Genomic DNA, 27,515 nt, shown 5'->3' with positions numbered 1-27,515 from the left:
ATATGCCATTGTAACATCACAAACCTTTGTTACCCCATCATCAGAGTGACACCATTATCTCCTTGCAACATCACCAATTTACAATGACCTCATAGCATTATGACATTATATTATCATTGTGATGTCATAGTTACCTTGTAAATGTCTATTCTATTTCATTCTCTTTCAAATGATGTGGCCTGTGGGTTGATATCAGAAAACCATTGTGATCTCATAAATGTATGGCATCACAATCACTTTGTGTTATCACAGTGCCATGGTGGTATCACTAACACACTGACATCACAAACTTGACCTGTCCTCATAAGTCTTGTGATGTTCTGCAATTGTGATGTCTTAGGCCCTTTATGAGTTCGTAATCTATTTTCAACCTTATAATATTTCAGTTACGATATGTGATATCAGAAATCCACTGTGACATCATGATCATTGTGACATCAAACTGACAGATATCATAAATATTGTGTCACACTGTGACATCACAATCCTCCTAGGACTTCATCACATTTGTGACAACACATGCCTTTGGACATAGCACAGTCTGTTTTGGAACTCATATTCTCTGTGATTTCATGATAAATGAGATCCTTTATGCCATTTGGATATCACCAACCAACTGTGACATCATAGACCTACTCTGACCCCTTACCTGTAGGTCATCATCAATTAATTGTGACATCAATACCTTTTGTGATGCCACAATATGACACTATGATCATTACATCTGTCAGTGTGATGTCACAATGGTCATGATGTCACAGTGGATTTCTGGTATCTAATGTCATACATGAAATATGAGGTTGAAAACAAATTATGAGGGCAAAAAGTTTGATATCACAATGTCAGCATGTCACAAATGTTAGGAGGAGAGGAGAAGTTTGTGCTGTCACATTGTGCGAGTGACATCACAATGGCACTGTGATGGCACAAAGTGATTATGATGTCAAAATGGTTATTTAGGCACAAAAATGCGTTTCTGATAGCAACTCTCATGCCACATATTAAATACAATGAAATCACAGAATAGGAATTCACAATGTGTCTATGATGTCAAAATGAGAATTGTTGTCATAATATGATTATGTCATTGAGTTTGATTATGTCACAATGAGGTGATGCGCTTATAATGAAAATGTGATGTCATACTGTTGAGGATGTCACAAACACTTTTTGATGTTATAATGGCATGTCTGCTTTCCATTGTCATTAGTTAACAACAAGGATATGGGTACACAAAGGGACTGATGTTGAAAAGGGCATGTGATTTTTCAAAGAAGGTAAGAGATCATAATAGGTTTGAGATGTCACAAGGGAATCATGTTGTCACAATGACAATGTTGTCACCATGGGTTTGTGATGTCGTGGTGGTGATGATGTCAACATGTGTTTGTGATGTCACAACGAATTTGTAATATCACAATCAAATTTCCAATTTCAATTGCTACTAGCTCACAAGGAGGATACTGTAATAATCAGCAGGGCCCCGATAATCTACAGGCTTAGATAACCAGTGTGGCCCCATCTCCTGGCCAGCTGGAGAGGATGAAGTATGCCACCAAAGACGGTGGGGCATTCTGTGGGAGGGGCTGGGGCATTAATCATCATGTGCTGAGCTGTGGAGAAGTAATTTGACTGTGGGCAGTTTGGGATTTGATAGTTGAAAACTGTTAGGCAGTTGGAGTGAAGAAGGGGTACAGACGTTATATAGGCTTCTGGTTCAGAGCAATAGAAGGAGAGAGAAAAAGGGAAAAGTCCTGTAAGAAAGGAAGTGGTTTGATAGCAGAAGGAGAAAGACCTGGGAGGAGAAGAAGTTGAGGGAGGGCAGGAGGTAAAGGAGGGCAACTGACGACCCATTCAAAGCAGTTCATGCCTGTGGAGAGTGAAGAGGCCTGAAGAGAAGAAGGAACTGGTAGAAGGGAGAAAGGGAAAGACCTCGAAGGAAGTATAGTTCTGTAGTGGAAAGACAAAAGAAAGGGTAAAAAAGGCTGGCCCTTTGATGTTTGGAGTTTTGGATTTCATAATTTTGGGGGTTGGTGGTTAGGAGAACATTTATGATATTAAATGTGTCTCTATGGATTCTCTTGAACTATAGAGGTCTTAATTTTTGGAGACTCCCATCGAGATAATCCATTTGGATGGCATCAGGCCTTGGCCTCAGGGAAAAATCCCCATAGGTGAGAGTGTCAGCACTCAGGGTTGAGAGTCTACCTCAAGTGTTTGTCTCCGGAGGAGAATCATGGACAAAAAGTCATTTAAGGTCCTCTAGGGGTGTGTGGGCAAGCTTGCCAGCCTGATTGGGACTCCCCTCTGGAGGTCATCTGTTGCTTCCTTGGGAAGCCATCTGGGAACTCCTTGAGAGGTCATGCAGGGCTTCTTTGGGAAGCCATCTGGAACCTCCTTGAGAGGTCATGTAGCCCTTCCTTGGGAAGACATCTGGAACCTCATCAAGAGTACATCTGCAACTTCCTTGAGAAGCCATCTGAGACCTACCCTGGAGGTCATCTGGAGCCTTCTCCTGGGGCCATCTTGCACTTTCTCCAGAGGTCATTTGGGGCTTCCTCAGGAGGTCAGCTGAGACCTCTATAAAAGTAGTGATTGGGAAATAAGGGAAACCATGGACCTAAGTTTCTTTGGGCCTGGCTTGTTTCACTTAATATAATTTTTTCCAAGTCTTTTCATTTCCTAACAAATGGGGCAAAGTCATTCTTTTTGGTGGAGGCATAGAATTCCATTGTGTATATATACTACATTTTCTTGATCCATTCATCTACTGAGGGGCATCTGGGTTGGGGCTTCCTTAAGAGGCAATCTAGGACCACCTCCTGAGGTCATCTGGAGCTTCTTTTGGAGGTCATCTCAGGTTACCTTGATAAGAAATATATGGCTGTCTTCGGACATCATCTGGAACTTCCTTGAGAAGCCATATAGGATGTCATCTGTGGCTTTCTCAAGAGGGTTATCTTGAACCTTCTCTGGAGTTCATATGTGGCCTCCTTGACTGGCCATCTGGGAGCTACTGGTGAGGTAATCTCAGCCTCATTGAGAGGACATCTGGGACCTCCTTTGGAAGTCATCTGACACTTCCTTGGGAAGCCATTTGGAACATCCATGAGAGGTCATCTAGGGCTTCCTAAGGAGGACATATGTGACATCCTCCAGAGGTCATCCGCGACCTCCTCAAGAGGCAATCTGGAATGTCCTCTCTGTCATCTGGGACATCCTATAGAGGTCAACATTGAGAGGTTTGGGGCATGTGGGTTAAGTGTCTGTGGCTATTGTTCTGTGTGTGCATGCTGATAGTTCTGTGTCCTGTATGACCCTCTGTTTACTCCTTTTCTCAGGATGGGAGAACAAGGCCTAAATTTGTCATATCCAAAAAATATTCTCCCCCAGGGTTACAGAATCCCTCAGAGGAAGATGCACTGATGTACTCTTTCTCCTATTCTTTGCCATCAGCACCTCTAATGTTAAGTCCTCCCATGCGAAAATTGGTTACTTGTACCATCCTGAGGTGGTACAGTATGGTATGTTACCCTTATTACCCTTGAGACGGGAACATGGAGGAGATGGTGGGCAGGTCCCCTTTTTAATATATGGTCCCTTTACAACTAGTGACCTGTATTACTGGAAACAGCAAAATCCATCCTTTTCAGAAAAAAACAACAACCAGGGCTCATTACCTCATTAGAGACAGTAATTTTCACACACACGCACAACTGGGATGAGTGCCAGCAAACTTTACAGATGATTTTCACCTGGTAGAAAAGGGAGTGAATACTGCTCAGTAACTTGAATGTGGTCCCTGGACCGGACAGTAGCTCCACTATTGAACCAGACCATTTGGATAAAGTCTTTCCCCAGATTTATCCAAGCTGAGACTAACAGCAATTGAGGTATGGAGGTGCTTACCAATTATTGCCAGGTTTGGTTAGCAGTGATACCGCAGAGGCTGGAAAGCCAGAAAGGTGAGTGAGATGGGAGAGTTCCCCAGTGAGTACCCTAATGCTTTTCTGAAACTTCTCCCAGAAGCCTATAGGACCTATAGGCCTATAGATCTTGAAGCCTTGGAGAATCAAAGAGCCCTAAATATGGCTTTTGTTAGTCAGCCCCATATCTTAGAAGAAAGTTTCAAAAGTTATAAAGTTTTGAGGGAAAGGTGTATTTTGAGTTGGAAGTGGTTGCCCAGTGGGTGTTTGACAACAGAGGTACCCTGGAAAAAAAAAGAGTAAGAAGGGAGTTTGAGTTTTGGTAGGAGCACCAGAATAGGGATCAAGAAACCCTTGGCAAAGACAGTACAATTCATTTGCAAATGGCAGTAGGGAACCTCTAGGACTAGATCAGTGTGCTTATTGCAAGAAAAATGGACATTGGAAAAAGGAATGTCCAAGGGGGAGAAAGATTGAAAATGACAGGTTATGTAATCCCATTAACACCTGAAAAATGTGATTGTATCTCTGGAGAAACATGCAAAGGAGCTTGAGGCTCTGAATTCCAACTGTGTTCAATTTAAAAACAGCCCTATAAAATTAAGAAGAAATGTGGCAAAGAAAAAATTCACACACTTCTATCTCAAAACACAGTTTATAAAATACTGAATCTCCAATATGTGCTAAACAAAACCCACTAAGAGGTTAAAAGCAAATAGAAGAGTACACTGGAGAAACCAGAGAATTATTGACGTGAAGAAAAGCTTTGAAGATATAGACTACGAACTTTTGAGAGTCAAAAATGAGAAGAAAATCCTCAAAAGGAACCTAGAAAACAGTCAGAATTAAATGAAATTCAAGTACATTAGCCTGGGTGAGCATGAGGCAAGTTAGGGGACCACAGGTCAGAGGCCAACAGAAGCACAAGACAGCAATGCTACCATCCTTGCTAACCACAAGTGAGGCCAAGAAGAGATCCTGATGCTTCATTAAGAAATAGTGGACATAATAAAAGAGCTGGACCTGATATAAGAATGTATTAGGCTGAAGTACATGTTGATTATAAGCTTTGAAGAGTGTCACCAGATATTCAAAACAACAGAGAAAGAAGATAAGAATAGATATAGAGAAAGACGAGGAAGTGCTATGTCATAGAAGATGAGGCCAAGAAAAGTGAACAGGAAATATCAGGCTCAAGAAAGAGATTGTTACTCTTCAGTAAGAGTTAAAGGACCACATGGTCTGATAAAGAATGCCGGGGAAAGGAAAAGAGCATTGGGAAGAAAAACAGAAGCGCTAAACAAACAGTTGAAAGATCTGTCACAAAAATACGGTGAAGTGGAAAACTAGAAAGAGAAACTACTAGAGTAAAAAGCCAAAAAGACTGCTGAGATCTTCACCATAAATGTAATGCAGAAATATCATGTCCCAATGGAACAGGTGGAGGTGGGAAAATTTACCTCTCAATAGCACCTTTGTGAACTTAAGGAAGGAGCTGAAGAGCAAGCAAAGGGGTTGTGAGAAGGAACAGCAGTTGGCCAGTCAAAGGAACTCTCATGTGACCCTACCAAAACATTTGCAGGTTAAGGAGCACATTGAGAAGGAGAGTGGGATCATGAAAGCAAGTTTGAGAGAAAAGGAGGAGAATAAAATGGAAGAAGTATCCAAGGTTCAGAGTACTATACAGGAGTTAAAGAAACTAGAGACCCTAAGATACAGAGAAACATCTGAGCTGGTTAGGTAGCTTGGGAGACCACTCTAAAACCAACGGGGTCTCTAGAGCTACTAGTTGTTAACATTAAAGGAAGAAGCAAAAACAGTGGTAATAAGTGTGCAAATTTTGAAACTAAACTTGGGAAAAATGCATACAGGCTTAAGCTGTCAGTTTATATGTATATATTTGCACCAAGGTAAATTGCCCGAGGCTACTGCCTAACACTGTTCTGAAAACCAGTAGGGCCTCAGCCTACCAATCCTTTGTAATGTGTGTAGGTAATTTCCAACAGGTAAAAGCTGAAAAGCTGGAACATATGGAAAGAATTCATATGTGAGGAACCTCAGATGGTGAATTGGGCAAGTGGACTTCATAGAGGTAAAGCCTGGAAAGTATGGGTATTGGTATCTATTATAATAGTGGACACTTTTTCAGGCTGAGCTGAGGCATGTAATAATTCCTTGATTTGACTTACCCTTAGGTGTGGGGTCTGAAGTTGGCACTGCATTCATGGCCTAAGTTCTCAATTATTAACTAATGCCCTAGGAATAAATTGGAAGTTACAATCCATATATAGACCTCAGAGTTCAAGGCACTAGAAAGAATGAGTATGACCTTAAAGAAACTTTAACTAAATTAAATACAGGGACTGGCCATGGCTACGTAAGTCTCCTTCACTTTGCTCTTCTTCAAGCAAGATGTAGCCATTATGTTAAAGAATTTAATCCCTTTGAAATACTTTAGGATAGACCACCCACTTTGTTCCCTAATCTTGTGAAGGCTATATTAACAGAAATGTCTAACTACAAATTGCTGGCTTTACAACATATTCTTTTATGTACCTATCCTTTGGTAACCAAGGCCCACTTGCCGCCTAAGAAAAATTCCACCTGACAAGGAGGAGCCAAGATGGCAATGGAACAGCAGGGAAACACCACAGCTCTCTCCAACCAAAAACAGTGTTTGGCTTTCAATGCTCTGTTTCACCAAGTGACACCCTCCCACCCCCCAAAAAAAATGCAATTGCTGAGAGAGATATAGGAAGTGATAAAAGAAAAGGGAAAAACCTACACAGACAGTAAAGTGGGAAGACCCTTCCCCCACCCCTTGTTGGTGATGGGGCTCTGTGCTGAGCAGCTTAAGTTGTGGGGATTCGTGCCAGGCTGCTTAAGTATCCTGGCTCTGGACCCTCCAAAGACCACACACAGGCAAGCATCCCAAGGCTCCCAGAAGACTCCCAAGGTACAGTGCCAACCCAGAGAATACAAACAGAAATCTCAAATGCAGAGCCGGCATGAAGACTTCCCTCAGTGGCCCTGGCACGGCGCCTCTGCCTGGTTGGTGCAAGCAGCCCAATCCAGTCTGGAACAGCAGCAGCTTTCAGCAGTGGTGAATGACCCTAGACTCACACTGTGGTACTTCTGTCCTGCTGGTGTAAACAGCCTAGCCTAACCTGGAGCAGCAGCAGCAGCAACTGGCAGTGGCAGCAAACCACCAAGACTCTGGGCACGATGCCTCTTGGCACTAGCCCACAGGAAGAGCCCAGACGAGCCCAGGGCGGCAGCGGTGGCTAAGGTGACTACAGCTGCAGTGAACAACTCCAGACCCCTGGTGGTTTGTGCCTCTCCATACTGACCCACATAAGCAGCCCAGCCAAGCCAGAGGCAGAGCAGTGTCTAACACCTGACTCGTGGGGGAGTGTCTGGCTTGCATATGTGGCCCAGCTGATCCTGGGGCAGTGGCAGCAGCTCAAGCAGTGCATCAGTTGTGGCAGCAGCAGTGGCATCGACAGCGGCTGTGAACAACTACAGACGTACAGTGGGGTGCAGCATCTCTCCATACTGGCTTGCATAAGCTGCTCAGCCCAGCCCATGCTGGCAAAGGTGGTGAACAGCCACAGAATTGAGGCAGGGTGTGGTGCTGAACTACCCAAGAAAATCCTCATGAACATTCTTGCCTGGGATGGCTTTAAAACTGAATACTCAGATGTGAGCCTCCTGAGTAGCTAGAATTACAGGCATTCCCACCAGCAGGGTCTTATTCTTGCAAACTCCCTAACTTTTTCTCAAATAGATCATTTGTTTGTTCATACAAGGAATTTAAGCAAATACAAGAGGATCGACATAGTACCCTGTATTCTATCTGACCATACTGGAATCAAACTGGTTCTCAATAACAAGGCATAAAGTAGATAAAACTTAAACATATGGAAATTAAACAACGTTCTTGGAACAATACATGGGTTACAGAAGAAATTAAAGAAAAAATTAAAAAGTTCCTACAATTCAATGAAAATGAAAATACATCAGAAAGGGACCCAGTGAAAGGAGTCCTGAAGGGCAAATTTATTGCTCTCAGCATGCATATCAAGATCAATAGAAAGCTTACGGATTGGGAGAAGAACTTCACTAGCCATACAATGGACAAGGGTCTCACATTTAAAATATACTTGGAACTCAAAAAATTAAATCCCCCAATAACAAATCCTCAAAGAAACAACTGCCCAATAAATAAGTGAGCTAAAGACTTAAACAGAAACTTCTCTGAAGAAGAAAGATGGATGGCCAATAGACACATGAAGAAATGCTCAACCTCCCTAGCCATAAAAGAAATGCAAATCAAAACAACATTGAGATACCACCTCACCCCAGTTAGAATGGCTAAAATCAAGAACTATAATAATAACAGATGCTGGAGGGGATGTGGACAGAAGGAAACCTTACTTCATTGTTGGTGGGAGTGTAAACTTGTTCAACCAGTTTAGAAGGTAGTATGGAGGTTCCTCAAAAGACTCCACATAGAGCTCCCCTATGCCCCAGCAATCCCAATTCTGGGTGTTTACCCAAATGATCACAAACAAGACCACACTAAAGCTACCAGCACGAGTATGATTATTGCAGCATTATTTACCATAGCTAAGATATGGAACCAACCCAGATGCCCCTCAGTAGATGAATGGATCAAGAAAATATGGTATATATACACAATGGAAGTCTATGCTCCATCAGAAAGAATGACATTGCTCCATTTGTTAGGAAATGGAAACACTTGGAAAAAATTATGTTACGTGAATTAAGCCAGGCCCAAAGAAACATAGGTCCCATGGTTTCCCTTATTTGCAATATCTAGTATATGTCTGAGTCAAGCAGAAAAGGTCAGATAAGGTGATGTTAGGGAAATGAACCCTAAGATATGTATTCAAATGTTTTTTTTTTCTTTCATGCGATTGTTTCTAACAAATTTATAAGAATATTTCTTTGTTGCTTTGTATGTCCCTTCCCCACAGTATAACCCCTGCTTTTACTGTATTTGATGTCGGTATAACTTGTGGAGGGGAAGGGGAAAAACAAATTATTTAAGTAAGGATACAGGTGGACCCATTGCAACAATGAGATATACAAGTTGTTATGTCGAAAACTAACTTTACAACTTTGGTGGGGGAAGAGGGGGAGCAGGGGGGATTGGGTGGGGGGTCAGGGGGAGGATGGTAAGGGATGTGAAGGGGAAACAAAGGAGGAGGCTACAATGCTTGATAAGAAATGTACTCATCATCTTGCCCATGTAATTGTAACCCCTCAGTACAGTATTTTCACAATAAAAATAAATTAAAAAATTAAAAAAAAGAAAACATAGACCAAGTAAACAATGTTATGATGCAACTAAAACTGCTAGAGGAGCAAGAAAAATTGAACCTAAAGTTGCTAGACAGAAAAAGATAACTGAAATAGCTGAAATTAATGAGATACAAAGAAAATTATTAATAAAATTAATAAAACAAAAAGCTGTTTAAAAAAATATCAATAAAGCTGACAGACCACTGGCAAGAGTAATGAACAAAAGAGAGGAGACCCAAATCAATAATATCAGAGATACCACAGGAAAAATTACAACAATCATCCACTCAAAGCACTAGCTTTGAGCATAAAAGCTTAGGGACTGTGTCTAGACTCTTACTCAAGACCCAGGAATGGCACCAAATAAAGATAGAATATTTTTACTGCAACTATATAATGATAGCACTGCAAATACCTCATCATAGAGCAAGCCAGGAGTCTGTTGCTGACAGCTGCCATCTAACCTGACTTAGCCAGAGGTAAATGGCTCCACAGAACCAGATGCCACTGGCTCATTAACCCCTGTCATCCAAGGTACGTGGAGACTGAGATCTGACCCTGATGGGTTTAAAATCCAGCCCTGGCAGGAAGTCAGCAAAACTCTGAGCTGTAGCTCAAAGTGGTAGAGCTCTAGCCTTGAGCAAAAGATCGTAGGACAGTACCCCCAAACTTTCAATACAATCCCTGTGGCTGACTCCACCTCCTCCAAAAAAACCCCACCCCTCAAAATCATTAGATGTGAACTTCGTATGGTTTGTGATGTGATTCTGAAAGAATGGTGATACTGATGAAAGCACTCTAATTCTAATGACAGTGTGTGGGATACAGCTATTTGATGAGTCCTTTATGATGTGTTGTGTGCTGAGTCCTTTACACTGTGCATTTTTTTCATCTGGTTCTTATAAGAGTTCCACAAGTAAGATGATTGTGCAGATGAGAAATTTGAGGCTCAGATATATCCCCATATCAAGGCCAAAATTATGTATTTCCTAACTCTAGTGAGTTGTCTCCTACAGACAATTGTTTGGGTTTATTTTTCTCAGTCATGAACTTTGAACTCAGGGCCTAGCCACTGACCATTCCCTGTTGGGCTCATCGCTAGCTCCCTATCACGTGGAGCCAAGAACCCCCTTGCAACAGAGTGTTACAGTCTAGGATCTGCAGCTTAGGTCTGTCATCCTGCCTACTGAGGAAGCTGAGACCTGACGATCTGGGTTCCAAACTATCCCAGACACAAAAGGTCCTAAGAGACTACTATCTCCTATTCACCACTTAGAAACATGAAATGGAAGCTGGGCGCCAGTGATTTGCACCTGTCATCCTAGCTACTCAGGAGCCTGAGAGCTGATGATCACAGCCCAAAACCAGGCTGGGCAGGAAATTCCTTGAAAGGTTTCTCTCCACTGAACTACCAAAAACCTGCAGGGGTGCTGTAGCTCAAGTGATAGATCACTTGGCTTTAGCTGAAGAGCTCAAGGACAGCACCCAGGCCTAGACATCAATTCCTCCAACTTCCAAGAGAAGAAAGAAATAAACCTGAATTTGAGGGCTGGGAATGTGTCTTAGGGGTAGAGTGCTTTGCATGTATGAATCCCTGGGTTTGATTCCTTAGTTCCACATCACTAGAAAAAAGTCTGAAGTGCCTGTGTGGCTTAAGTGGTAGAGTGCTATCCTTGTACTGGATCAACTCAGGTACAGTGTTCAGGTCTTGATTTCAAGCTCCAGGACAAGTGTATGCACACACACACACACACACACACACACACACACACACACACACACACACACACACACACAGATACCAGAAGTGAAGCTCTGAAACCAACTGTTAAAGCACTGAGCTCCAGTTCTGAGGTCATGCTCAGCACCCAGGCCCTGTGTTCAACCCTGAAACCTAGCCATCCAGAGCCTAACTAGGAGAGGTCAAAGGTTTCAAAACCTGATGAGCTTCACCAGCCCTAAATAACAGGAAGCATTGTGATATTAAACATGTGCTTAGATTTAGCAAGCTTCCAGAAACCTAGGAATACACCATTGCAAATAATGAAGCATTTTATTAGGTTAAGCTCCCTTGTTGTCTACCAGAAGGACGCTTGAATTAATTGTAGCAGGCTATTTCAGCACTGGAATATAGTCTAACAAAAAGACAGGATGAGTGCAGGGAACTTGGCCTGCCATGGGTGGTGGCACAAATGAAGGCTTCCTGTGAAAACAGCACTGGGGAGAAGAGATGGCTTGGGGTACAAAGAGGCCTTTTTCTCCTGGCCTTCAGAGCCCGACCACACTCCTCCTCACTAATCGGCCTTGATGGAGTTGCTTGTTACACAACTGTACAAGAGTGAGGCCTTTTGTCTGCCTGTTCCAACAATGAGGCAGAGTTCCTTCAGCAGTCCCTGGTGCCGAGAAAACCTCAGGATACAATGGGAACAGTGAGGGGAGCCGCGGAACATGCACTGTCTTGAAAGCACTGTCTCTGCTATGAAATCATTCTATTCAAAGCAAATTTCCTAGCTGGGTGCCTTTCATCTTAGGGACTCTGGACCTTCACCGATAAAAGTACATCCATACATATATGGGGAGACATGGAGTCACTTGATTTTTTTGTTTGTTTCTTTTTAGGCAGGTCCGGGGGTTGTATTAGGAGCCTAGCCACTGTGCCTGAGCTCCTTTTGCTCAAGGGTAGAGCTCTGCCCTTGAGCCACAGCTCCATTCATGGAGATTTTTTATTCCTTTGATAACTTCGAATAAGAGTGCTGTGGACTTCCTGTCCAGGCTGAATTCAAACTGGCATTCTCTACCTCACAGATTCCTGAAGAGCTAGGATTAAAGGCAGGAGTAAATAACACCTGGCTTTCGTTTATTCTTGTTCTTTTTTTCATTGTGACAAACTGAAATCTTCACAGTGTCATGCTAATGGTTTGCATTTCGAAGTAAACTACCCAGGCCTGGAATTTGATTGCCAGGATTGCCACCTACAAATGGAGGGAGATCTTGAGAAAATCTTTCCTATTCATGTGAATGCTTAATGGATTGTTATAAAAGTAACAAATAAATTTGCAATTAGTTCATGATTCTCTTATAGAATGCCACATGAAAAATATTTTATTATGTCTTCCATTCTAGCTACTTTGTATGATTCTCCTAATTAAAAAATACTGACTACTTTTACATTAATGCTACTTCATTAAATGGAGGCATAATTTAATAATAATTCATAAAATGTATAATTTCATATCCTCACATTTTCTCTCTCATATATATTGCAAACTACACATCTATCTATCTATCTATCTATCTATCTATCTATCTATCTATCTATCTATCTATCTATCTATCTCTCACTCTCTCTCTCTGTCTGTCTATATATCTATATCCACATCTTTATCTATAGCTATCAGCCATTACTATGGCTTGTTCCACAGAACTGGCTGGCAGCTTAGTTTGCCAAAGGCTTTTGTAGTACAACTGACCCTTTCATGAATTGGGCATCGTGAGCTGTGAATTAAAATCTCAGCATTGCCAGAAGTTTATATGTGGAGTCAGAAGACAATTTTGACACATGTTTTTCCTTCTCTGTGAAAGTCCTGGGTCTCAGTATGATCTATAATCCTTATGCAAATACATCCATGTGATAAAATGTAATAAATGAAATAAATATTATATATGTAATAATACTAAATAAAATAAAAAACAAGGGTAATAAATATCATATGGAATAAACCCATGTACGTAAATCGATCTCATATACGAATATTTTTTTTTCAGTGCTGGGGCTTGAATTCGGGCCCTGGAAACTGGGCTGAAATTCTTGTCTTCAACGACTGTAAGCTTACTCTCCCCAACAGTGACACAGAGTTACCCAGACCTTGAGTTCAAATCCCAGGCCTGCAAGAAAATTGGTGCAAATTCCAAGCCAGAGCCTTGATTTTTTTGGCCAGGACTGGGGCTTGAACTCAGCTTGTGACAACTCTGCGTCAGCTTCGATCATCCTAGGCTGGGGTGCAGCCTCTGGACACACAGCCCATCCTGAGATCCTACTACCAGAGTTCAAATCTTTGGACTGGCAAAAAAGGAGAAGTGCTGGGAAAGAAACTCAGTAATAGAGTGATTGCCTTGCATGCATAAAGCCCAGGGTTCGATTCCTCAACACCACATAAGCAGAAAAAAGCCAGAAGTAGCGCTATGGCTTAAGTGGTAGAGTGATAGCCTTGAGCTGAAGAGTTGAGGTACAACACCAGAGCCAGAGTTCTGGCCCCTAAACCGAAAAAAAAGAAAAAAAATGCAGAGGGGGAAAAAAAGAAGTACAAAACTGGGAAGTTCCAGAAGGTGGTATTACATTGTTTTATCCTTTGCATTGCAACCATCCTGGGTCTAAATGACACGGCCCAGATAGTGTACATGACCTTGCACTGCTGAAGTTTGGTGGGCTATCAGGGAAGCCATAGCCCAAACCAACAACCTAGGCCTGGGGTGCGAATCCCAGGACTGCCACCTATGAATGGAAGGAGATCCTAAGAAACACATTCCGATATACATCCATACGAATGGAATGTTGTAAAGTAATAATTACATTAGTAGTTAGTTTATGATTATATTATAAAATTATACACAATAATTATAGTACATTGACTAATTTTCAATTAATACTTTGTTATGTATTTAACCGTGATATTTAAATAAATGAAGGAATAACTTATCAATAATTGGTAGTAATATAGTATATAAAATTAGATAATATACAGACATCTGTGTCTTGTTTTATACATATATATATGTGCTTACATACATATATATATATATATATATATGTAACAATCTACATATGTATTTCTACATTTGTCATTCCTGGGCTCAGTGGTAGAGGGTTTGCCCCATATATATGAAGCCTTGGGTTCAATTCTACACTATCACATGCACAGAAAAATCTGGAAGTCTCATGGCTGCTTGTTTTAAAACCAATACACATTAAAACTTTTAAAATCATATGGAATTTATTCTTAATGCAAGAATTACAATCACAATTCACCACACAACAGAGCACCCAAAATTATGCAAAAAACACTATTTTCCCCCAAATCCCAATATCTCCAAAGACTTGAATTGTTGGGGACGTTAACACACCACTTTCCCGACTAGATAGATAAACTCAGAAAAACTCAACAGAGAAAATGGAGATCTAAAAAACTGCATAGATCAACTAGATTTAACAGACATCTATGGAATATTCCACCCAGCAGCATCAGAATATACGTTTTTCTCAGCAGCACAAGGAATATTTTCCAAAATAGACCACACTTTAGGCCACAAAGCAAACTTGTCCAAATTCAGAAACATTGAAGTTATATCTTGCATTCTCTCACACCACAAGGGAATAAAATTAGAACTCAACACCAAAAGCCACCAAAGAAAATCCTGTAACACATGGAGGCTGAACAACACACTGCTGATTCACGAGTGGGTCATGGAAGAGATGAGAAAGGAAATTCAAATGTTCATGATATTCAACAACAATGAACATGCAAATTACCAGCTTCTCTGGGTCACAGCAAAGGCAATACTCAGGGGCAAGTTTATAGCTCTGAGTGCCTACATCAACAAATTGGAGAGATCTGAAACCAACAATTTAATGAGACATCTGAGCTTTCTTGAAAAAGAGGAGCAAGATAAACCCCAATCCAGTAGATGGAAAGAAATAATTAAAATTAAATCAGAATTAAATGAATTAGAATCCAAAAAATATAGAAAGAATCAACAAACCGAAGAGTTGATTCTTCAAAAAAAATTAATAAAATTGACAGACCCTTAGCAAATCTTATCAGAGAACGCACCCAAATAAATAAACGCAGTGATAAGAATGGAAACATCACCACAGAAACAACCAAGACACAGAACATTATAAGGGAATACTTCTCAAAATTTTATGCTAATAAGTTTGAAAACTTGGCAGAAATGGGACTTTTCCTAGCAAATACTGACATGCCAAAAATGAACCAAGATAAGTTAAATCATTTTAACAGGCCCATATCAAGGATTGACATAGAAACAGCAATAAGAGACTTCCCATCTAAGAAAAGCCCAGGACCAGATGGTTTTTTAGTGGAATTCTACAAGGCCCTCAAAACAGAGCCGACACCAATATTTCTCCAACTCTTAAATAAAATTGAAAGAGAAAGTTCATTACTGAACTCATTCTATGAAGCTATGATAACCCTCATCCAAAAACCAGGCAGGGATTCATTAAAGAGAGAGGACTGTAGACCCATTACTTTGATGAACATTGATGCAAAACTTCTCAACAAAATTTTGGCCAGTCGTCTTAAACAATGCATCCAGAAAATCATACACCACGATCAAACAGGATTCATTTCAGGGATGCAAAGCTGGGTCAATATTCGCAAATCAATTAATATAATTCATCACATAAGCAAGAGCAAGGATAAGAACCACATGATTATCTCAATATATGCAAAAAAAAAGCATTTGACAAGATCCAGCACCCCTTTATGATGAAGGTTCTGGAAAAATTAGGAATCCATGGAACATTCCTCAATACAATAATGGCTATATATGACAAACCTACAGCCAGCATTATACTTAATGGTGAAAAACTAAAGTCATTTCCTCTTAACTCAGGAACAAGACAAGGATGTCCACTATCACCACTTCTCTTCAATCTAGTATTAGAATTCTTATCTACAGCAATAAGACAAGATGCAAACATAAAGGTGATCCAAATAGGGAAAAAAGAAATAAAACTCTTCCTCTTTGCAGATGACATGATCTTGTATTTAACGAATCCCATAGACTCCACTCCCAATTTACTCAAGTTGATTTAAAACTTTGGCAAAGTAGCAGGGTATAAAATTAACCCCCAAAAATCAATGGTTTTTCTGTATGCCAACAATGAGTAAAGTGTTGCTGAAATTAGGAAAGCAACTCCATTTGTAATAGCCCCACAAAAAAATAAAATACCTAGGAATTAACTTAACCAAAGAAGTGAAGGACCTCAATGATGAAAACTTTAAAAACGAAAAAGGAAATCAAAACAGAACTTAGAAGTGGCAAAAACTCCCATGCTCCTGGATTGGAAAGATCAACATCGTGAAAATGGCAATACTTCCCAAGGCTATCTACAAATTCAATGCAACACCTATCGAAATTCCCATCTCATTCTTCAAAGAAATAGAAGAGGCAATCCAAAAAGTCATATGGAACAATAAAAGAACCCGAATAGCTAAAACTATCCTCAACAGAAAGAACAGTGCTGGAGGAATATCAATACCAAATTTCAAACTCGACTATAAAGCCATAGTAATCAAAACAGCTTGCTACTGGCACAAGAACAGACCTCAGAAGCAATGAAATAGAATTGAAAACCCAGAAATGAACCTACAGACCTATAGCCATTTAATCTTCAATAAAGGGGCTAAAAAAATAGAATGGAAGAAAGACAGCCTCTTCAGTAAATGGTGCTGGCTTGGTTAACTACTTGTAGAAAACTAAAGCTAGATGCTTATATATCACGCTGCATGAGAATCAAGTCCAAATGGATCAAAGACATCAGAGTCAAAGCAGACACTGAAAACATTACAGGATGGAATAGGAGAAACCCTTTGTCTCCTTGGCACAGGCTGAAATTTTCTTAATAGAGACCCAGAAAGACAACAAATTAAAGAAAGGTTGGACAAAATGGGATTGCATGAAATTGTAGAGCTTCTGCATAGCAAAGGACATAGCTTGCAAGATCAATAGAAAGCCCACGGATTGGGGGAAGATCTTCACTAGCCATACAACAACGGACAAGGGTCTCATATTTAAAACATACCTGGAACTCAAAAAATTAAATCCCCCAACAACAAATCTTCAAAGAAACAATTGCCCAATAAATAAGTGGGCTAAATACTTAAAGAGAAACTTCTCTGAAGAGGAATGAAAAAGGGCCAATACATACTTTAAGAAATGCTCAACCTCCCTAGCCATAAAAGAAATGCAAATCAAAACAACATTGAGATACCACCTCCTCCCAGGTAGAATGGCTATAATCAAGAACTCTAATAACAACAGATGCTGGAGGAGATGTGGACAGAAGTAAACCCTACTGCACTGTTGGTGGGAGTGTAAACTTGTTCAACCTCTTTGCAAAGGAGTATGGAAGTTCCTCAAAAGACTCCACATAGAGCTCACCTATGACCCAGCAATCCAACTTTTGGGCATTTACACAAATGTTCACAAACAAGACCACACTAAAGGTACCAGCACGATCTGTTTATTGCAGCATTATTTACCATAGCTAAGATATGGAATCAACCCTGATGCCCCTCAGTAGATGAATGGATCAAGAAAATGCGACACACACACACACACACACACACAATGGAATTCTATGCGTCCATCATAAAGAATGACATTGCCACATTTGTTAGTACATGGAAAGACTTGGAAAAAATTATATTAAGTGAAGTAAGCCAGGCCCAAAGAAATATAGGTCCCATGGTTTTCCTTATTTCCAATAAATAGTATATGCCTGAATCAAGCAGAAAAGCTCAGATAAATTTATGTTAGGGAAATGAACCCTAAATATGTACTCAAATGCTGTTTTCTTTCATGCGATTGTTTCTAACACATTTATAAGATGATATCTTTGTTGCTTTGTATGTCCCTCCCCCATTGTATAACCCCTGCTTTCACTGTATTTGATGTTAGTATAATTTGTGGAGGGTAAGGGAAAAAACGAATCGTTTAAATAGGGATACAGGTGGAAATATTGCAACAATGAGATGTACAAGTCGTTATGTCGAAAACGAACTTTACAACTTTGGTTGTAAAGTTTGTGGGGGGTGAATGGAGGCTTGAATGGGGGGATAGGGGAAGGATGGGATGGGAAGGGGAAACAAAGGAGGATGTTACAATGCTTGATAAGAAATGTACTCATTATCTTGCCCATGTAATTGTAACTCCTTTGTACAGTATTTTCACAATAAAAACAAATAATAATCTAGAAAAAAAATAATTACAATCACCATTACTCTGCCAAGAAGCTAGGCTTAACACCTTTATAACTTTTAAAAACATCCTAATTGTAGAACATCATTGAAAGCAAGTTACATTATACAAATAAACTTTTTAACCCTCTTTTGAAGGCCGTTTTAATTTTAATTTTAACACATACAAGGGGCAGTTTTAGCAATACTAATCAGATCATCACATCACTCATTTTAACCATGTTTTCAGGGTCTATCTGCAGGGAAAAGGGACAGAACAAAGATGGGCAACTCAGCCCCTCCTATGGAATGTGCCTGCACCCAATCTGACTCTTTAAGGTTAGATGAACTGCGTTTGTGCCAGCTTGCCCTCTTTTACCATGTGTGGACTCCTCCCAGGGCCAGTCCCACCATCTATGAAGCACCCCCCCCCCTAGGTCGGTCCCACCACGCATGACCAGCTTAACTACACTTCTGCCTATTCAGCCTCACCCCTAAATATAGATCTTAGGTAGTCTTCTAAATTTTCCCTTTTTTGGGGGGTAGGGAGGTTTGAATAAAATACAGTTTTAGACAGACAGAACATGTCATGTTTTGTAACAGTGCTAAATTGACCTTTCCATTTAAATTTTTAATATTTATCCTGAAATTTTAGCCAAGGGAACTAAATCCCAAACTGCCAAAGCATTTAAAAATATTAAAATTTAAAATAACAGATTTTCTAATTTTTATGTTAAAGAATCCTTAAAAAGCCATTTAAAACAATGTGAAAGTTTTTTAAATTTTTAGTAATGTCTAAACCTCTTAACCTTTTACATTTTAAACTTAAATTCACCCAATTTTTACAGCATGTTGACAATTTTTATCTTGAACATGTTTACAAACACATAGAAAACACACAGATCTTAAAGCGTGCATAAATCAAAATCAGTTTTACATAGATTTTTTCAAAGTTTTTTAAAAAAAATTTAAGACAGTATTTTTTTAAACTAAGTACCTTTGTTAAGCTTCATTTTCCCAGGGCTCGCTTGTTTAGCAAGGCAATTCATCAACGGATCTTTTGAATCCCACCTGTTGGAGAAGGGCTGGTTGAAGGGGTCACCTAAAACTAAACTGGCCTGAATTTTATCCAATTTTAGACAAGAGCACTTTACAAATTGTTACATTGTCAGGACTCGCTGAAAAATCCAAACCAGGTACATAGCCTTCCACACTCTCTGCTCAGGCAGCCTCCACAAGGAGAAAATTCAGCCCAAGACCTGAAAGGAACCAGACTAGTCCAGCAACCTTACATATCTCACAGTGACGCGAGCCTAGCAGGTCTGTGGCTGAGCCCAGCCAGAGGCTAGAACTTTTATTTCCTCAGAGATGTTCAAATAAATAACAAAAATATAAATAAACACAAAAACCAAGAATCCACACTTAAAACAGGTACCAATTCTAAAACAGAACTAGACAATAGCCAAAAGCTGAGTTGGGGACTAATGGGCCCTCAGTTCATTCCTACTAGAACTGCGCCATTCTCAATCAGCAAGCTGAATTCAGAATCTGTTGAGTGAGCTGGCCACCCTCACCCAGAATTTCCCCACCTCAAAAATAGAACAGAAACGACACCAAAGTAAACAAGACAGACAAGTGGCCACAAAGACAAAATCAGATCTCCATGAATTGGGCAACATCTTACCACCAGAGGATTTCTTTTTTTCTTTTTTTTTTTTTTAGATTCCTGCAAATGTTGATCCAGAGGCCTTCCAAGGTGGAGGAGAATTCTCAGTCATCTTGGGGCAAGGGAAAAAGACCCTGGAAGCCATCCCCTCAGACTGACAGTCTCCTCCCCATACTCAGACCCTCTGGGCCAAGGCCCGAGGCTAAGATCTTGCTGGTGGCACTTGGTGGTCAGTGGCAGATTCATCTGGCTTAGAGTTTTCCCTGCAGGCCCCTTTCAAAGTTATTGCTAGATCCTGCAGGTTCTCCCTTCCCCCACTGCCTCCTCTTCTAGAGAATAAGTCAACCTTTGATGTCATCCTAAAATTCCAAAAGTATTAAAACGGGAGAGCGGCTGAGGTGAAAGGAGCATCTGGCCACCCCAATCGGGGGGCTCCAGGATGCCCGCTGATCCGAAAATGAAAGTTAAATGAACAAGGAAAGGAATTAAAATGGCAACTACAAATGAGACAAAGAGAGCATGCATGTTGATCTCGAGCTCGAATCCACCTCTAAGCCACGGTTGTGGAGGCCAGACGAGTTCCTGTCCCATAGGATGGCGGAGGCCAATGAGTCCCTACCCGGGAGGTGGATAATCTACCCTTAACCCAGAGTAGCAGAGGCCGGACAAGTCATGGTCCAAAAGACGACAGAGTGAAGCGAGACTCCACTGGGGAAGGCTTCCCCAAGGGCCCAGGGAATTTCTTCAACTCTCCTGCTGGCTACCTTGTAGCACATCTACCAACGTTTCTTGCCAGCTCTAAAACCCTACTTGCAAATCAAACACATAACACGCAACATAAAGCAGCTGCACCCCCTCTTACCGGCTAGCTGGATGACTCGCTGATCAGGTATCTGTGTGGCTTATGGTGGGGCTATCCCGGACAAGTTCCCACATAAAGTGCTCAGATTTCGGACGCCCCCTCTCAGACCACCAGAGACCATGATCAATGCAAACAGCAAAGAGTCATTTATTGCAAGCTGGAGCTTGGTCCTATGTGTACTTGGTAACTGGTGATGCTAAGAGGCCCCAAGCATAAAATTGACACAGCTTTTATAGTATCAAACAAACAAGTTTAGGGGGTTTCCACACAAGCAAGTTCACAAGTTCAGGGGGTTTATGTCCACCCTGATCACACTTCCCTTTTTCAGCTGGAACTCCTGGGCAACTGTTCTGTTCTTTAAAGGTGGGCAGGGTTGGTGGCAACCTGCGGTTTTTCTGAGAACTATTTTTCTCTTTGGCAGCACAGCTCTCTTTGGGGGTTACTTTGAGGGCAGCACAGCTCAGGGGGCTTGAACTTAAAATGGAATTACTTTAGCTCTTCAGTTAGGTCCTGAGTTCAAACACCAGGAATGGTGTATGCACACACACACACACACACACACACACACACACACACACACACACACACACCACATGGAGGCACCTTTGCCAATAATATATCATTCCATTATGTTCAGCTCCCTAATTGTCTGCCAGAAGGACTCTTGAATTAATTGTAGCAGTTTGTTTCAACACGGAAATATAGTCTTACAAAGACAGGATGAGTGCAGGGAACTTGGCCTGCCACAGAAGGTGGCATAAATGAAGGTTTCCTATCAAAACAGACCACTGGGGAGAGAGAGAGCTTGGGGTACAAACAGGGCTTTTTCTCCTGACCTTCAGAACCTGCGCACATTCATCCTCATTAATTTGCCCGGATGAATTGTTTGTTATGCAGCTTTACAGAAGTGAAACTTTTTGTCTGCCTGTTCCAACAATGAAGCCGACTTCCTCGGGCAGCCTGGGGTATGGAGACCCCTCAGGCTACACTGGGAACACTGAGGGAGCCCCGAAACATGGATTGTCTTGAAAGCACTCTGTGCTATGAAATCATTCTATTCAAAGCAAATTTCCTAGCTGGGTGCCGTTCTTCATAGCAACTCTGGATCTTCACTGACACAAATGCATGCATACATACACAGACACATGGAGTTACTGGCTCTTTTTTTTGTGGCAGGTCCTGGGCTTGAATTGTGAGCCTAGACATTTTCCCTGAGCTCCTTTTGCTCAAGGAAACATTTTATTGTGTCTTAAACCATGATTACCCTAGGCTGTGGTGCAACTTTTACACCCACAGATGATCCAGGGATCCTAGGACCAGAGTTCAACTCCCAGCACTGGCAAAAATACATTAAACCAACAAAAATGGAGGAGGAAAAACCAGGAAATGTTACACAACAGTTTTTACTTTTGTTTCCTTAGCACTGTGACCCTCCTGAGTCTCAATGACTTGGCTTGAAAATTGTATGTGACCTTGCATGGATGATGGCTGAGGGGCTGTCAGTGAAGCCTGAGCCAAACCAGACACCTAGGCCCTGAGATCGATCCTAGGACTGCCACCTACACACAGCTGAAGATCCTAGGAAACTCATTCCTATCTATAGGAACATTAATAGAATATTTGAAATTTATTAATTGAATTACTAACTAGCTAGTCATTCCAGTATAAGATTGTATGCAATAAATATAGGTCATTGATTAATTAATACTTTGTTAATTCTTCTACCATGATAATTGGAAGCATAATTTTATACCAAATAATTGGTAGTAATAGAATATATAAAAATAAGGTACAGACAACACCCTTTATATTGGGTTATACACTAGATTCTACATAAATGTCTATCTGTCTCTCTCTGTATATATTTATAGATGCATATACATATGTAAATACACACACACATGCACGCACACACACAAACAAACACACACACACACTGCAATCTAAACATCTACCTGTTTATATATTGGCCATTCCTAGGGCTTGATCTCAGGTTCTCAAATTGGCCTGCCAACTTCACTTGCATCAGACTGGTGTGCTAACATTTAACCATTCATGAAGTGGGCCTGCTAGGCCCTGAGTTCAAGTCAGAGAATTGCCAAAAACTTAATCCTGTTCGAAAAGCCAATTGTTCCACTTGTTTTCTGTACCGATGAAAGTCCTGGGTCTCAGGAATGATGTAGAATACATAGGCAAAGCTATGTCTTATGTAATAGGATGCAAAATGTTATATGTGTAATCATGCTCACTCTCAAATACATAAGAAATAAAACACAAAATAAAATGAATACACTAACTGCAATATGCAATAAACATGTGTATGTAAGTATGAATCATGTATTTCAAATATATACGAATATTATTTTTTCAAGTGCTAGGATTTGAATTCAGGCCCTGGGAACAGGCCTGACTTTCTTGTCTTCCAGCCCGGTGATCTTTCCATCCCCCACAGTGCTACAGATTTACCCACATCCTGAGTTCAAATCCCAGGCCTGGCAAAAACAATGGCCTGAATTCCAGGCTAAGGAGCCTCATAATATTTTAAATATTAAAATATTTTAAATATGTATGTATGCATGTATTTTTATTTTCTCAAGCACAGGGCTTGATCTCAGGTAGTGGCAATTTTGCCTCAGCATTGATCACTCTAGGCTGGGGTGCAACCACTGGACCCAAAGCCAAACCTGGGTTCCTGAGCCTCAAATGCTGACAGGAAAACAATAATAAATAATGCGACACAGAAAAATAAAAACTGGCAACTTACCAGATTTACATTTGTTTTCTTTGCAAAGTGACCATTCTGGGACTGAATGACACGGCTGCAAAATGTTGGTAACCTGGCATTGCTGAAGGCTGGTGGGCCACCAGGGAAGCCTTAGGCCAACACAGCAACATAGGCCATGTGTTTGAAGCACAGTCCTGACCCCTACCAATGGAGGGAGATACTAAGAGTCTCGTTCCTATTCATAGGATTACCGATGGAAGATTATGAATGGCAAAGTTGAATTAGTTGTTTCTGAATACTACTATACAATTACATGGAGTGATTTTAGGTGACCAATGGATTTTAATGAATATTTTTTACACATTCAAAGAATAGTATTAATTACATGGATGCAATAGTTTTGGGACAGTTGTTGCTTTATTAATAATTCATTAAAGATGAAAACAAGAATACTAATTACATGGAGGCATAATAAATACCCAAGAATTGGTAGGAATGCAGTCTATATACAGGAATAATGTATAGACATCACTGGCACTCTATAAAGGTCTATATTTACTTGTGTACTACCATCTGCATGTCAATCTGTTCTTATTTTGTCAACCCCTGGGGCTCAATCTCAGGTGCTAGAAATGCTTGTTAGCTCAATATGCCCCAGGCTGGCGTGCTGACACTCACCATTCATGAATTGGGACTTATAGGCTTTGAGTTCTAATGCCAGCACTCACAAAATTGAATCATGGAGTAAGAATCCCATGGTGACACATGTTTTCTGATTCTTTGAAAGTCCTGGGTGTAAGGTATGAAGTTTCATACATAGGCAAATCTATATCTTATGTAATATATGGAGTAAATATTTCATGTGTAATAACAGCCAATAAAATAAATAATAAATAAATTAATAAAAAAAATAAAACGAATAACTACACTAAGTGCAATATGTGGTCAACATATGGGGCTCGATCTCAGGGCCTGGGAACTGCCTGGCCGATGAATTGGCTAGAGTCTTCTGTGCTGACAGTCACCCATTCATGAATTGAGCCTTCTAGGCCCTGAATTTAGATCCCAGTACTGCCAAAAATGTAATCGAGGAGGAAGAAGCCGAGCATGACACATGTTTTCTTTTCTTTTAAAGTGCTCAGTGACAGGATGTATAATTCAGATGCAAATATATATGCTAGTAATAGGATGCCATAAATGTAAAAAATGTCATTGGTGGAAGAATTGTCACTACAATAAATGAAAAACAGATTGAATTAGTAGTGAATCATTCTAGGATAAAATTAGACACACTAATTATAGGACATGGATTAAGTTTAATATTTTGTTAAGCATTAATAGAAAGAAAATTGCTTGGAAACATAAATACCTAATAATTGGTAGTAACACATGATGCATAATTTAATTATATAGACATCTGTCGCATTCTATAAAATATGTAATTAATGTACAGATGTATGTACTTATAATTTTAATTAATGCTTTATTAATTGTTAACTGAGACAAATGATTAAATGGAGACATAACTTAATACCTAAAAATTGGTAGTAATATTATCTACAAATTAATAATGTACAGACATCTTTTGTGTATAGAAAATTATACACAGCAACCTCTATCTATTTATAACTCTTTCACTCCTGGGGCTTGTTGGTTAAGTGCTTGACTAGTAAGCACGAAACCCTGGGTTCGAACCCTCAGTGTCACATAAAAAGTAAATCTAGAAGTTCTGCTGTCTTTCAATCAACTGAGTGCTAGCCTTGAGCACAAACACTTAGGGACAGTGTCAAAGCCCTTACTCAAGTCCCAGGACTGCCAAAAGATAAAAAAAAAAAAAGGTAGAATATACTCACTGCAACTATAGAAGGATAGGACATCAAATACCTCATCACAGAGAAAGCTATGAGTCTGGTGCTGACAGCTGTCACCTAACCTGACTTAGCCAGATGTAAACTGCTGTAACCCAGCTCCATGGGTTACCCCCATCATTTTGGCTTACCCTGGCTTACCCCAGACATCTTGGCTGCTTGGGGGCTTTAAATCCTGGCAGGAAGTCTGCTAGAATCTTTGAAATATGGCTTGAAATGGTAGAGCACTAGCCTTGAGCAAATGTTATTAGAATAGTATCCCCGTGTTTTGAGCTCAAGCGGCATAACTAACCTCCCCCAAAATAAAAACACCCCACTAAACCAATAGATATGAAATGATCCTCGAAGAATGTGAAACCACCTTAATTCTAATTATAGCTTGTGGAACAGAGCTTTGTGCTGAGTCCTCCATAGGGTGATCTGTGCTGAGTCCTGCACATGCCATGGTGCTATATGCTGAGTCCTTCACAAGATGGAGTGTGCTGAGTCCTGCATTGGGTGCTGGGTGCTGAGACTCTCACAAGATGCTGTGTGCTGAGTCATGCAAAGAGTGCCATGTGCAGTGTCTTTCACAGGGTACATTCTTTCAACTTGTCCTTGTAAGAGCTCCATAACTGAGATGATTATGCAGACAAGAATATTGAGGCTCAGATAGGTCCCCATGGCAGGAACAAAATTATCTATTACTGAAGACAAGTGAGTTGTCTCCTGCGGACAATTGTTTTGTTTTGTAGTTTCTCAGTCATGAACCTTGAACTAGGGGCCTAGGCACTGACCCTTACCTCTTCGGCTCATGGCTAGCACTCCACCATGTGGAGCCAAGGAGCCCCTTGCACCAGAAGCCATGGCCTAGGGGTCTATAGCTGAAGTCTGTCATCCTTCCTTCTCAGGATGCTGAGATCTGAGGATCTGGGTTCCAAACTATCCCAGGCAAAAAGGTACCATGAGACTATCTCCAATTCGCCACTAAGAAACCTGAAGTGGAAGCTGATTGCTTGACGCTCATGTTTGTCATCCTAGCTACTCAGAAGGATGAGATCTGAGGTTCATGGTTCATGGTTCAAAGCTAGCCTGGGCAGGAAAGTCCTTGAGACACTTTGCTCCAATGGACCACCAGAAAAGCTGAAATGGCGCTTTGGCTCAAGTAGTAGAGCACAAGACTTGAGCTGAATAGCTCAAGGACAGCACCCATGCCTAGATATCAACTACTACAACAATAAAAAATGATAGAAAGAAACTAACAAACCTGAAATAGAGGGCTGGGAATGTGCCTTAGGGGTAGAGTGCTTTGCATATATGAAACTCTGGGTTTGATTTCTCAGGACCACATCAATAAAAAAAAAAAAAAAGCCTGAAGTGGTTCTGTGGCTCAAGTAAGAGAGGACTATCTTTGTACAAGAGAATCTAGGTACAGTGCTCAGGTCCTGAGTTCAACTTCCAAGAATGGTGAATGGGCCCACATGCGCACGCGCGTATACACACACACACACACACACACACACACACACACACACACACACAGATTATGAGTGATGCTGTTACACAAAATGGTAAGGTACCAGGCTTCTTCACTGAGATCATGGTCAACACCTTAGCCCAGTGTCCCCAAGAGCTAGCCACCCAGGGCCCAACTAGGAGAGGTCAAAAGTTTCAAAACCTGATGAGATTCACCAGCCCTAGAAGACAGGAAGCTTTGTGATGTCAGATATGTGCTTGGATTTCCCAAGCTTGCAAAAACCTAGGAAATGCATCGTAGGCCCAACATTGCCGTCAATGAAACATTTCATGAGCTTCAGTGCCCTAGTTGTCTGCCAGAAGGACTTTTAAGTTACATTGAGAACTGTATCTGAACACTGGTATATAGTCTCACAAAGGCAGGATAAGTTCACAGTATTTGGCCTGCCATGGGAGGTGGCACAAATGAAAGCTTCCTGTCAAAACAGAGCACTGTGGAGAGAGATAGTTGCGAGTACATAGTGACCTTTCTCTCCTGACCTTCGGAGCCCGCCTGCACTCCTTCTCACTATCTGACCCGGATGCAGTTGTTTGTTACACAACAGTACAGGAATGAGGCCTTTTTTCTGCCTGTCCAGGAAATGAGATTTCGTCCACAAGGCCTGGGATGCAGAGAAACCCACAGGTTTACTGGGACCAGAGAA

General features: G+C 40.8%; 1 long non-coding RNA gene across 3 annotated transcripts in view; it reads right to left on the bottom strand.

The window, feature by feature from the left end:
* The window catches only part of LOC122099922, a 31,734-nt gene extending 12,212 nt beyond the window's left edge, over positions 1–19,522 (bottom strand). For all 3 annotated transcript variants that reach the window (XR_006146037.1, XR_006146035.1, XR_006146036.1), the window contains exons 1-2: positions 19,233–19,522; positions 3,681–3,755 (exon numbers count right to left, since the gene is read on the bottom strand). This is a non-coding gene — a long non-coding RNA (uncharacterized LOC122099922). The remainder of the gene's footprint in view (positions 1–3,680; positions 3,756–19,232) is intronic.
* Between the last annotated feature and the right edge of the window lie 7,993 nt (positions 19,523–27,515).

Source organism: Dipodomys spectabilis, unplaced genomic scaffold (genome assembly GCF_019054845.1).
Source record: "Dipodomys spectabilis isolate Male_0828 unplaced genomic scaffold, ASM1905484v1 ptg000547l, whole genome shotgun sequence".
NCBI classification, from domain to species: domain Eukaryota; kingdom Metazoa; phylum Chordata; class Mammalia; order Rodentia; family Heteromyidae; genus Dipodomys; species Dipodomys spectabilis.
Note: the sequence above shows the minus strand (reverse complement) of the source record. Positions and strands in the feature narration are given on the sequence as shown.